Source organism: Bombus flavifrons, chromosome 11 (genome assembly GCF_040668555.2).
Source record: "Bombus flavifrons isolate JBK064 chromosome 11, iyBomFlav1_principal, whole genome shotgun sequence".
Lineage (NCBI taxonomy): Eukaryota > Metazoa > Arthropoda > Insecta > Hymenoptera > Apidae > Bombus > Bombus flavifrons.
In genome coordinates, this window is record NC_138452.1 from 13,251,195 (window position 1) to 13,265,323 (window position 14,129).

General features: G+C 36.0%; 4 non-coding genes across 4 annotated transcripts; 2 read left to right on the forward strand and 2 right to left on the reverse strand.

The window, feature by feature from the left end:
- Positions 1-5,747: 5,747 nt before the first annotated feature.
- TRNAT-AGU (transfer RNA threonine (anticodon AGU)) lies at positions 5,748-5,821 on the reverse strand. Its single transcript has one exon. It is a non-coding gene; the product is annotated as a tRNA-Thr (tRNA).
- Positions 5,822-7,283: 1,462 nt separating this feature from the next.
- Positions 7,284-7,355, forward strand: TRNAP-AGG (transfer RNA proline (anticodon AGG)). The gene has a single exon. It is a non-coding gene; the product is annotated as a tRNA-Pro (tRNA).
- A 340-nt stretch (positions 7,356-7,695) lies between these two features.
- On the reverse strand, positions 7,696-7,817 carry LOC138185331 (U5 spliceosomal RNA). The gene has a single exon (XR_011174581.1). It is a non-coding gene; the product is annotated as a U5 spliceosomal RNA (small nuclear RNA).
- A 1,350-nt stretch (positions 7,818-9,167) lies between these two features.
- Positions 9,168-9,240, forward strand: TRNAA-AGC (transfer RNA alanine (anticodon AGC)). Its single transcript has one exon. It is a non-coding gene; the product is annotated as a tRNA-Ala (tRNA).
- Positions 9,241-14,129: the final 4,889 nt, after the last annotated feature.

Here is a 14,129-nt window from a genome sequence, read left to right on the forward strand (position 1 = left end):
AACGAAAGATGGCCGAAACTGAATCACTCCTCGCGTGGCCCGTAAAAATCATGGATCGATCGAAGATGGAATCTCTCTGTGAAACAGCTATCCGTGAAAATTGCTTAAGAAAATCGCATTGTCGTCGCTAAATTACGCTAGTGTTCTCCAAGATAATCTTTCTTCGCGAAGAAAAGAAATTTCTTTACAGGAAACATTAACCGAAATTTGAAACGTTCAATGTCAGGTGAAAAAAATTACGGAGGCACGTCCCACCTAAACTTTTCCCTTATTTTGAACGTTGAAATTATTACGAATAATTTCGTTTTTACAAATAATAACAATGAGTTTTCTCGATGACTTAAAACGATTGATTTACTAGATGACGTGTCAAAGAATTGCGTTTGGTTGGAATCGCGAAGAAAATAGTAAGATGGCTTTTTACAACTTTTTAGCTTCAGCTCGTAACGACAATTTGAACAATACGTTTTCTAGCTTTATGTCAGTTATACTTTTACGTACGTACATGTTGAAAATTTCATCGAAATCGGTTGTTACTGTATCGATCTGTAACTGTAGCAAATCTAAAGATTCTTACGTCTTTCGACCTTTCTATGTCTGTCGCTTATTTCTGCATCGATCGATTGAATCCATGAAACTGTGCAATATCTATGTAACCGCCGACATAAATCTACAAAATGTATCGTTTAATTTTTCATTACAAGCTCGGTTAAGAAAGTTGTAAAAAAACGACCTGTACTGTTTTCTTCTAGATCCCGGTCAACTCCAATTTTTTCAAAAATTGTTTACGCGTCAGCCGGCAAACTAATCCTTTCGCCAATTCTTTTACAAACATTCCAATCGACTTCAAGTCGAATTTTAAAAGGTTACTCTGTTTTAGACGGTGCCCGAATATTTACGTGGCCGGCCGTGAATACGTTACGAAGCACACTTCATACGAGAAATTGTTCGCTATCGTTACGCGAGAAGACAGTGATTGGAAATCTGTTTCGCAAATACGATTTCTCAACAAATTCTCAAAGAACGTTCCACATCGGTATCATGTTTTAAACTGGTACGAATAATTGGCAAATAACTATGAGATTAAATAATGGGAAAACGAAATTTTCCATTTCCATTGGCAGCATCTACATATTGTTCGCTATTCGATGCAGATTTGAACAATTTCAAAGATATACGCTATATACATATGCATAACTACGTGAAATTTTTGTAATAACGGGGACATTAAGCAGTCTCGAATAACAAAAAAAAAAAAAAAAAAAAGAAACGCCATTAACTTTACTATATAGTCTATAAATGTAATACGAGTGGAATGTAAATTGAAACTTATAGATTTAATCGAGCGATACACTGACATAGAGATTTTATTAAAATGTACGAAAGAGCGTGAAGCTTATAGGCTTTAGAATTAAAACACATTTAAATACAAAGATTATAGATGTATGTACTTAGAATACGTCGAAATTGAATGCATATACCGGTATAATGATTACGTTAGTAGGTAAATAGAAAAGTTCGTTTATATTCACGGATCATGAAACGTCGATAGATATTTGAGAAAGTTTATCCGTTACGTAATATGACGGAATAATGTCGAAAAATATTTGTAAAATCAGGAAAATTTGTTCTCTATTTATGGAAACGTGCAACGTGTTTCGGAAATAAACAGAATTATTTCTTTTGATGAAATACGAAACACGTTTAAAAAGTCCTTCGACGATACTGGACTTTTCAATTATTTACTATACGTTTGTCGTAGCTCAAGGACCAAAGGTTTATGGCAATTTTACAACGAGTATTTCTTAATGCTAAATACCAGATTTCTTTCGTCTTTTATTTGAAACTCGAACATCATGCATAAATAAATTACAAAGTGGAATTTTCGCATTGTGCTCTTATCGGTTTTCTCGTATTTCGAATGTATAACGAAGGTACGACAGGTAAAATAACTGTAAACCGAACGTACCGACTAAAATTCGATCCGACGTGTTAAGAAAACCTATTAACCTTTTTGCCACCTAATTTATTCGTAACTTCAACGTTCAACGTATCGTTCAACGACCGACGACTTAACGTGAAAATTCGTTGTTACGTCGAAAAGCAATCGTCGTCGTCTTTGCGTGTCTGCAATTTTATTTGCGAATTAATGCGACAGTAGCACGAAAATTAATCAATTAATTTCGAAATAAATAATGTTTTAATGTTTTAACGACGCTAGTTGAAAAATATACAGTTGCTCGCGAAGGTATAAACACGTTATAGGCATTGTACAAAACTTTCCGAAATTTCATTAGTACTGCAACGAGACATCGTTACCGTGACAACTACTACCGTGTGGCTAAGACTCGTAAGAGCATACACTTAGTAAAGAATTAGTAGTAAATAATAGCATAAGTAAATCGTCTGAAACGTCTAATTAACGCTAAAAATGATCTTACCGAACGTTGCGCGATATTAATACAATGAACAATCGACTGTGTTCAGACACTTTGCCGATGTTTCTGAAGCGTCGTATGCTCGCATCAAATATCTTGTAATCTCCGTCGTATTGTACACCTTCAAATTCGTTTCAAATTTGACCAATATACTCGTAGTCACGACGGTCGAGCCTCGTTACATCGCCAATGAAATGTCCAAATATTTTCCTCCTACGTCTTCACCTACGTAACACATAATACATCGATGAAAAGATTCTACGAGCGTACAAATACTTTCGTGAGCCACTCTACATACACGAGTTCCGTGCGTTGAGCCTGTTTAGAGATAGAGACGCTTTAACTTTGGCAAGTAATCCTTTATCGTCGCTTACTCACTGCATACTTTTAGATGATTGAAATAAAGGTTTATAGTTTTTCATACACATATAGTTTTTCTCGACACGAAACGGTTCTACGTTTCGCATATTATGTACATACAATTTTCGCTGGTCGAGCGATCACGTGTTTATGAATCGGATGATCGATCGTTTTGCGTTCGATACATCAGTTCGTAAACGCAACGTACTCGGAAAGAAGGAGGGGAAGAGAAAGAAAGCTGATTGTGGGATTTTAGCGATCAACGTAAGAAATAATATCAGAAGGATCGCGAGACAGGATAAAAGGATCGTTGGTAACGTCACGGACAATGTGGTATTCCGCTTTGAGATTCTCCGCACATGCATTCTACAGCGATCGTAAAAGAACCGAGGGGAAACGAATTTACAATCTTTTTATCATCCAACGACGCGAAACATATCCGAACACGCGAACCTTTCTTTAAAACTATTACCGTTTATTCGATAATTCTCGAAGAATACGTTATTTTCATCCTTACCAAGTTATCGATAAATATGTTTATCGGTTGCGCGCTTAATACGATTATCGCTTAACGATTCTGCGTTCTGCGTTAAAATTTCCTATCAAAATAATTAACGTGTTTTTAGTTTAGTCTTCTCGTTTATTTGCTTTAAGTTAATTTTCGAATGTAATTTTAAATCGGAATACAAGAATTTTCAACGATCAAACAAACGAGTAAATTTTTCAAACAGCAAATACGGTGTGAAACGCGCTAGACGACTAAACTAATTACATGACATTAACCAATTGTGAGAGTAAGAATTATTACAGAACGTTAGATAAAATATTTCATTAAACTCCAATTTATCGTGCCACTTTTATTCGTAATTAATTTCTAATATGAAATTCTGTTAACGAATATTTGTATCCCTTCTGTGTAAATATTCAAGACGTCCGACGGATAAATATCTGTGGAAAATCATGATATTAAGCACTTAGACACGATTCGTTGTCCAATTGTATAGCATTTAACGTTCGAGTAGCAGATTTTAACGAAGAATGTCCACCAGAACATATCAAATGTCCGTGTTCTTTCTTGTTCAATTATAAGGAACCATTGTTAGAAAAGTCAATTATCATCTGTCTTTCGTTACGTTTCAACTAGTAGGCATTCGTGCAGTTCCACCTTTCAAATAGTTTGCTTTGACAGTATAATAATGTAAATTATGTAAAAAGTTACTTGACGCCATACAGATATGTATCTAGCAAATGATTGGCTATACGTTTAAAAATGTCGAAACTGATTGCACAATTTATTCCTCGTACCAATTGCAAAATACATCCCAGAAAAGATTGAACCGATCTGTCGCGACGGCCAAAAAATGTCTATTTTATATCACGTAAACGTGCATTAATAGAACTAACAACGATTCACTGAATATACAAGACGTTTAAGCAAGCTACGGAACTGTAAACGTTCGTAATGCAAACTAAAAGGAATAAAATATGTTCGATCGATATAGATACTAAAACCAATATTTTCGGTGTGAAAATCTAATTTTTTATTTGCCTGTGTATAATGCTTAAACAGTACGGTTGAATTACGAAAGTAATCGAAGAACATACGTATGTTGGATACTGTCGAATAAGGAAAATCTACTTACATATTGATGAATTCGTGATTCGCAAATGCGAACGTTATATCAAAAGGAGAGGATGATGCTCGAAACAAAGTTTTACGCCTTATATAATCTTAATTGATGCGATATAACGATATTGTATCTCGCACGTTGATTTAATATGTCGTCAAAGTAAATTTTTAAGATACAAATATAAAATTACATTCTACTCTATTCTCGGAAAAAATTAATTTTAGGTTCCGTATTAATCGAACATTCTTTACCACGTATTATACAGATTCTTCGAATCCGAAATCGTAACGCAAATCGAAGTCGTAATTAATTTTTCTGTTCTGTTTTTTGAACATTTGTAAATCGTACCTAGCACGTGCAACGTTTAATCTAACGATACATAATGCGAACAATTGTGCGCAGAGTACCACATACTTTTGTATCATCCGCATTGTAGATACCATTACAATCAATGTTGAATGATCGATGTAATTGAGTAACGCGAAAGTTGAATATAACTGTGAGAGATGACGCGAGTCGTGCGAATGCTTGTAAGTAGACCTTAAGTATAGTATACTATGTACGAAGAAATTAAGTTCGACGAGTATAGACGAAAAGAAATGTAATACGTTATACACAGTGTACAGATAGGCTGCATTTCCCCTGCTAACAATAGGTAGTGGCGTGACTATATATGCCTTCATCGTATATAACGTTATTTATAAATATAGGAACACGAAGAATAGAAGAATTATAAGAAATAAACATGATTTTTCAAACGTCCACGCGATAAAGAAGAACGACGCTAAAACGCTGAAACCGTTCTTTCGTTTTATAAGGAATCTGCTTCGAAGGAATTTTATTTCAATTTCGAACGCAATAATCGTATGAATTCGAGCGAACAGCTTTGGAATTATAGGACGGAACAAAATTAAACTGCCATCGGTAAACGATACGTTTCGTTATTGCTTTTGCAATATGGTTACGCCATACATCGTGCTTTCGGCACGCAATCTAGTCTTTTAAGCACCGTCGAGACCAGGAGATTGTCCACTGTCCGTGTACACATGAAAATACAAATTTATCACATATTATTATCTCGAATTTATTTCATTTCCAATGATGTTTGAATAGGCTTGTTATTGGAATTTCGTTTCTTTATATATACTTTTATACGTCTAGAAATTTCTTAGTTACGATGTATTTTGCTTAACGTTCATCGATATTTCTAAAATATGTAATTACGTAAATATCGACAGTTTCAATGTTACGTTTAAAAAAAAAAAATAAACCAACAACCCTTCTCTTCTTACGCTATGCCAGGATTAGGTTGAGATTTAGGCTCCGGAGGGATTCGAACCCTCGATCTCCTGTTTACTAGACAGGCGCTTTAACCAACTAAGCCACGGCGCCGCTTATTTTCACGCTTCTTTAATATTTCAATCACTATAAATAGCAACATTTAAAAAATATATCAACTTAAGTATATCGCAATTGTCTAAAAGAAGTATTTATAAATCTGATGGGGTTTACGCTTAAGGACAAGGCCCTTCGTGTGTCGCGGCGCGCCGGGAAAAATTGTAAACGGCGACTCTTTTGCACAAAATGATTTGAAAGATCGTTAAAAATGAAATGTACGTGTTTGAAACTTTGTTGAAAAGTTGAGCAGCATTGTTAAGAAAAAAACATACAGGTTTGAAAAGCGGATTTTTCGTACATAAAAAGATCTATAAACGGAGGCCTGCGAAGCTAAAATCGGACCGCGTGTTAACATGTAAAAAAAAAAAAAATATGAAAACCATCGAAACAAACCTTTTTTCGTTTCTTCGTTATTCGTAGATATTTGAACAACTTTGTGACTTTAAAATTTTGGTAAAATATGGTCTTCGTAGTGATAAAAGAGCCTGATAAATTTTAGCTCAAAGCATTTGTTAGTTTTTGCATAAAACTATTTATTTATTCCAAAAGTTTATCCGCAGAGGATAATTTCTACAGCTTTGACAAGTTGAGCAACAAGCTTCGAGCAACAACCTACGATGCTCTTCCTATTCTTTAAGAGTTTTACTCTATCATGCACACTTTGGAACGATGTAATCTCTTTAAAATTATCATGGTAAAACGACTCCGCAGAATACGTACGTTCTTTCTTCTAAGGGAAATGAAACAATTCCTCTAATTTTTATCGTAGCGAATCGACATAAAAACCGTTATTTATATACGAATGTACGGAGAAAAATGTTTAATCCATATCAATTATCAACCGAGATCACTGTCACTGTAGCTCTACTAATCCTTAACATTTAGAGCTGAAACTTTCACAAAATACAGAGATAAAATTGGGCGATGCGACAGTATTAGTTTCGTTTCAATCAGGAAAATCTCACAAACGTGTCAATAAAATTTTTATCACCAAAAGGTTTGAAATAAAAAGGTTTCGTCGTTGCATTACAGATGTTTCAACGATACGAACACGAATGCAGCATTTTCGAGCTCGTAACTGTAATTGCTCCGATTACTACGCAAGTAATGTTTTTACCGCTAAATGTTTCAAATAAAAATTGGATGGTTTCGAGGGGGACGTAATTTAACGTGATTACAGGATGCAATTTTTTTAGGAAGATGCCTGGACTACATATGATGGTCCATTTTGTTCTTCTAAGGAAAATTATATATATATATATATATTAAAACTATTAGAACCTAAAACTATTAGATGACAAACAAAAAAGGCAATAACGTTATGTTCGACAACACGAAGTGAACCTCGAAGTCAAACCGAATTTACAATTAATTGTACATTTATTTCATTATTATTAATATTACAATATAACTATCCACTCTCATAATATTTAATCGACTGACCCAAGTACATAGCGGCTCGTTGGTCTAGGGGTATGATTCTCGCTTAGGGTGCGAGAGGTCCCGGGTTCAAATCCCGGACGAGCCCGTTTTTTTTTTTTTTTTTTTTTCTTCTTACATAATTATCGTTACAAATTTTATTTATTCTCTCTATGTGATTGCTAGTTCTTATTTGAAAACTCTCTTGACAAACAATGTCACGATTAAAATAACAATTACGTATTTTTCTTATTTAATGGTTTCGCTATACCGTTGCGCAAAGCTGTCATATTTTTTACAGCCAAAGTTTAAAATACACATACCTAGGCGTATATTCACGACTTTCATTGCAATGCGTTTCTACACTAAATTATTTATCCGTGCAAAAACTCATATGCATATCCTTAGCCACTAACAATCACCTAAGTAATTAAGCTTTGAATTATTAATTACCCAACAGATGTTGGGCATAACAAAAATTAAGTTGTAAACTCAATCAATGTTCCCCTCCACGGAAATCTTTAGTAAAAGGCGAAAGATTTATACGTTATTTGAAGGGGAACGAAGGTATAGGTACCGTCGTTACGTTGAAATTTATCTAACGCCAGTGCCCTTTTCGCAAGCGAGAAACGTGTCCCTCTGGTGAGAATTTGGTGCATTTACGCCATAATAATTCGTCAAAACATTAAAGACTTTACCAAATATTTATTTATTTACTATACTATATACGTTTATTTATTAGAAATTTTCATGACAGCGAATTGTTTCAAAATATTTATGTTCTATTTTAAAGATTTTTGTACTTATATAAACAGATTCATTCATGGGAAAATTGTTCGAAATAAAATAATTTCGATTGTTTAATATTTATATAGGGGATAACATAGAAAAGTTGTTTTACCTCAATGTGATTACAAAATTTAATAAAAGTAATTTAATAAATGCATGATAATAAAACAATAATTTAATGATAACAAAATTACATCTACGAACAATTTATTTGTTCCACTATAGAGTGTCTTTCGGAACAGACAGTATAGAATGACAACGGTGAATTACTTATGAAAAGATAAATCAAAGATATAGGATAACGATTATTTGTTTGCGGCTTCGTTTTCGAGAAAATTACGTCTGAAAATTGGTGACAACCGATTGTACTGTATGTACGTTATTATTTTGACAATATTGCGACGGGACTTATTAATATTTTAGCGGGATTAAAATTTATATCAACGAAGAAATTACTGAAATTGTCGTTCATCCCGCCGTAAACAAATTGTTACTCGTCGAATCACGGAAGCATCGACCAATGTCAATGAATTTTCATAGTTGTTCAAATGCCTGTATACATCGTTTTTATAGTTATTGTTAGGATTTGTATACTCTTCGGGCATACACAAATTTTATAATACGATCGGAATGACGACGATCCTGCAGAGTAAATCACCGTTCTATCAAGATCGAACATGACATTGCTAATGCTTGCATGATCGTAAATATAGGAACGATACAATCTAAGGATCTACTGTCCACATTATACCTACATTGTGACGCGTATTAGGCATAGAACTGATGATATTGACGGTAAGCGTGCATACAGCGGTCGTTGTAAAATAACGTGAACCTGTTCACGAAACAGTAGCGAACCGTTTTCGATCCTGCGCGTTTTTACCATGATGAGTGGCGTTACTAACATTGTCGGTAGCGAAGCTTGCGTTGCAGCTACAAACGAACGTAGCGATGTAAGATGAAAGCGTCTTCTTGTGGTTGGCTTGACCTCGTATCTTGCCGTGTACGCTGAATACCGGCGTAGATATATCGACACCTTTGATAAATTACGATTATGCGACTCTGAGCTTTATAACTTGTATAAAAGAAAATAATGAATAGAAAATTATAAAATAAAAATTATGTTCGTATAGGGGGCGTAGCTCAGATGGTAGAGCGCTCGCTTAGCATGCGAGAGGTACCGGGATCGATACCCGGCGCCTCCATTCCAGAATGTTGTATATTATTTGTTAAATAATATCTAATTTTATTTTTTATATATCAAAGCTTTCAAATCTTTGTACGCCTTATTTTATACATTAATATTCCATCCCACATTTTTGACGAACGATAAGAGACAATTTCACGCAAGTATATTCGCTTCGGCAAATGAGTCAGTCATAGAGGATCAATAACGATTAATTCAGGACAGAGTTTCTTGTTGCGAATCAAATGCTTTTCCTTTGTCTAAGTCTATTTCGGTTATTGCGTTTCTTTAGCTACCAATCATGGTTTCCTTAAATATTACGCGGAAATCTAGGAATGGGACGTCGTGGTATGGGATACCGCTATACACTAGCGTAACTCGTATTATAAATTTCAAAAGAGTTATATATTTGTCGAGTTTCAGAGGTTCTAATATCGTTTGACACACAAAAACTGCAACACAGGCGAGCTGTCCAATTAACGAATAGTGGAACGATCGCGGTACTGCCTGTCCGCTAACTTGCGAGGATAGTTTAGTTGTATCGAACACAACGATAGATTAAATACTATTTTACATTCGAGCAATGCGTTCCAGGCAGTCCATGTGCAGAGAGATATCTTGGAAACAAATGGCAAAAACGCGTTCCATCAGCTGATCGATGACGAGACACAAGAAAGATTAGTTACTCTGGAAACGATGTAAAAGGAGGACTAGTATTACGACTATTAGCAAATTATAATATTTCCACAAAAATTCCTCTTTCTTAAATACAAGTCTATCTGATCTTCTATTTCGTGTGCACAGAAATAAAACAATAAATACTAGTTCACACGGAAGAAAATGTAGCGTGGATACTGTGATGAAAGTTCCTGTCATCCGGGCAATATAAATAGTCTTGACGCGAAAAAGCCTTAATAATGGAAATATATTCAATACCATCTACTACGTTTTCAGCTCGCGAAACAATGAACGGTCATTCCGCCATTGCTGGTCAGGGATGAAGAAGGAAAACGCTCGTACATCGATTCTAACGAGGTATAATTACTTTTTACCGATAGAATGTCGCGAGACGACAACGTTGAATCACGTTTTCGTGCACGTTTCGTGAATTTGCACCGAGAGAATGGAAACGTTAACGTATTGTTGGCGAATGTTTAAGCTTTGAAGAAAATCTCGAGGTTGAAAACCAAGATCGGAGAGACGGAAGCGGAGGCATGAACGACGCGCATCGTCGATCAAAAAGTCAAGCGAGGAAAAAACAAACGCAACCACGTTTCAATCCTTTTCGATTACTTTCACGGATTCGCGTTCTGTTCGTTGGCTAAAGAAACGAACGAAAAATGAACGACGGTGCTCAGAAAGGAGTAAAACCACAGAAATCAGTGAGTCGCTTCTTTCGCGCGTCAATCACACGTTCATCTTGCTTTTTTTCTCCAATTCCACTCTCGTTATCAAACAGTACAAATTTCAATGCCATTATATCGAATCGCCTAATATCAACTATCAATAATATTGCCATCTTGTATTTTCATCGCGTTAAACATCACGAGCTACAGAGTTTAAATTTATTCCTATTCGTTCCTATAATGCTACTTTACGATTCTATCTTTTGAGTCTATCGTAATTTAACTACCGATCGTGCCGGTTGCGAGAGAACTGTGGCTTCCATTTACCGGTATAGAATGACGAGGATGACGATGAAAGCTGAATCATTGAAAGATTCGTTAAAAGAATTTCGAACGTCGTTTAAAATGATAAAAACATTCATCGTGTGACCGCGCAACTGAGAAACGAAATAAAAAGACGAAGCTTAATTTAACAGGCTACGGCAGCAGCAACTGGTTTGGATGAATCTCACGGTTCGACGAATCGTTCTTCCACGCAACAGGATGTAATTAAGGATTCGCGATCGATCGTGTTGCGGGCCACATCGAGTAAGTAAACTAATTTACACGGAAGAAGCTGTCGTATCGTTTATCGCGAAAGGACGTAACGTTGAGCTTTTCAAGAAAAGAAGGATTACGCGTGAAAGGGAAAAACAGCGGGATTTAAAATAGTCAGTTGTAAACAGATAGTGGAATAACGCGGTTGACATCCGCGTGAGTGATAGCGAGATCGAAATGAAAAATTTGACGTTGAGCGTTGAGCTCGGCTAAGAATTAGCCTCGTAGGACAAAAGAAACGAGAAAAACGTATAAAGCAAATGTACTATTCACAGTGAGTGATTTGTCTCGTAGTACACCAGTTTGTCTTAACTCGTTTCATATCGAGTGGTTACATTTGTATATTGTTTATCTGGCGTGGTAAAACCTATTAAGCGATTTGTTCGAACGTAAAGTAAGAAAAAAATGTGAACGATGCAAAGCAAAGAATGGAATACTTTACTTTTAGCGGGAGCGTTAACTCACCTAACCTTGCGAGGTGGCTGAACGTACCTTAAAATTAAGCTTACCCTGCAGGTTGTAGGGGGCCCAGTTGTAAAACACTCTGTCGAGGAGAAAATACGTATCTGTTGGAAAATCTGAACTTGAACGGTCTGAATCAACTTGAACGGTTTAATTTGCTTGCTTAGGTTCGGGCGAAGACAAAAGTGTTTCGAAGAACAAGGATGGGTCCGCGGAGTTAACGCAAAGACTGTCAAGGACCGAGACTGTCAGACAAGATGCCAGAAAATTGAAAACTGCTACGCTCAATCGAATGGGAAAAATGTTTAAGCAGCGCTCCCAAACACCTGTAGCGGATAAATCACGCCTCGATATCGATAGCGATATCGTAAGCAACTCGGCACTGCAAAAGGTATATTATTTGCCGTAACGCGATATCAGATAGAAAGGAGAGGAGGGGAACAGTGAAAAATAATTGGGCAGAAAAGGAGTTACACGTATTTTTGTATTTTTTTTTTTTTTTGTCCGTTAACATATAAAACGATCGAGTGATTTTAAATCGTAGATCCGTGATAGTAGATATCTTTCTAACGAAAGACGAATGATATTTCAAATGTTTTCTCTCAGAATCCGGCTAAAACTATGGAAAGCGAGGACGCAGCGAAAAAAGAGAAGAGCAACTCTTTAGGTAGAATGCTGAAGCTAGTGGATAAAGATGGCTCGCCGAAAAAAATGTTCCATCCTCGAGCTGGCTCTCTGAGCCGCATATTGCGTCGCAATCCTAATAACGAGGACAGCGATGACAAAAAGCAGATAGAAGAAAACGCACTGGGCATTTTTTCAAGGATGCTGAATCAGTTGAGAGGAAAGTAAAAAAAGCTGGAAAAAATCGTAAATCAGGCCTATTTACCTGGTATTTATGTAGATTTTCGATGTTCAGGACGGCCACAAAGTGGAAATGCCACGCTCGAGCCTAACTTAAAGACACGCGACAAAATAAGCTCGTTACCTCCAAAAGTGCCGTTAAATTCAAGAACGGTTAATTTATCTTCGTCGACGTCCACTTCGTCGCCACAGACGCGAGTCACCGAATCGCCGCAAAAATTGTCCAGTTTCGAATATTCGATTTAAGTCGCCGCCGTTCGAAGTATCGATACGCGATAAAAAATGACGGTAATTAACATTTCGTTTATTATATTACAATTAATATTATAATTATAATATTAATTATAATCGATGTTGAACGTTTGTAGATTCGTTGCAGCGTCGTCGTATTTAACTCGTATAGCAACGAAATTCGCTTTCATTTGCATTTTTCAGATACGACGGCACGTGACGAAACGAAACGATCGAGTACGATGCATTTAGAAAAAGGAAGAAAAAAAGACGAATACGTTTACCTGTATAATTGTAAGACAGAATCGACGAGTAAAAATTGTTGGCTCGTTCGGTGTTCGAGCTTTAGCGTTATCGAAAATCAATCGACACGTTGCCAATGCATTATATATTATGGAAATCGTTTCAATACGCGTAAACGCGACTGTAGAATAAAGAAGAGAAAAGAAAACGATAAAACAAAGTTTTACTTTACTCGTATTTCAACGCGTAGCATTTTTTAACATGTCAGTTTTATTCAGACCGACGTAGACCATTTTCCGCGTAGACAAAATCGTTATTCTTATCTTTGCGTCGAAATTACTTAGGCGTGCGTCTATCGTGCACATTCTTTTGTCCAATAATTACATATTTAGGATAAGACTAAGATTATCAAACCAACGAGTCGATCAAAGAATTCCAACACATTCCAAATTCGTGTAATTTAATTGAAAGAAAATAATTTTCCTTATTAACGTTCCTATCGATCGAACCTAAATTTCTGAATTCAGACTCGTCTGCAGATCGTATCTGTCTCAGCAGGTCGTTGAATTTTAAGAACAGCTTTTGTATTTGTAACTAATACAATTTCACGTTAATGGATCGAAGAATGTTCTCTTTCGGTTTCTCTTTCACAATCCGTAACGATAAACGCGATGTACAAAGAACAACGACGTGCAAACGGATTGGCAAAGATCGCAAAGCAAAATTATCCTATCGACCCTGCGGTGATCCTCCTGGAAGGATGAAAGCAAGCGTATTTAAAGCATATTTAAGCTCAAAAAGAGCTTAAAGATAGACTTAGAATCGGAAAATCATATTCGACTTGCAATATAAACGACTTGCAGAGCGACGATGTATATTTATTGGGAAAACCAAGGAAAGAAAGAAACTTTAGTTTATTGGAAGAACCATATTTATTACGTACGTATATTTCGTCTTTCGTTTTGTTTCTGCGAGACAACCGGTGTCCCTTCGTACTCCGCACGCTGTACCATTTTCTAGATACGGATCAACGCGTTTTTACTGGTAGCATTACGACAAAATTATCACGAGATTGTTTTACGAATCCTAAAAGAAATCGCACGAGTCGATGATTCGTAAAATCGTGCCTAAGGATCGGCTGTTCTGCCAGCTGGTACAAAATTCT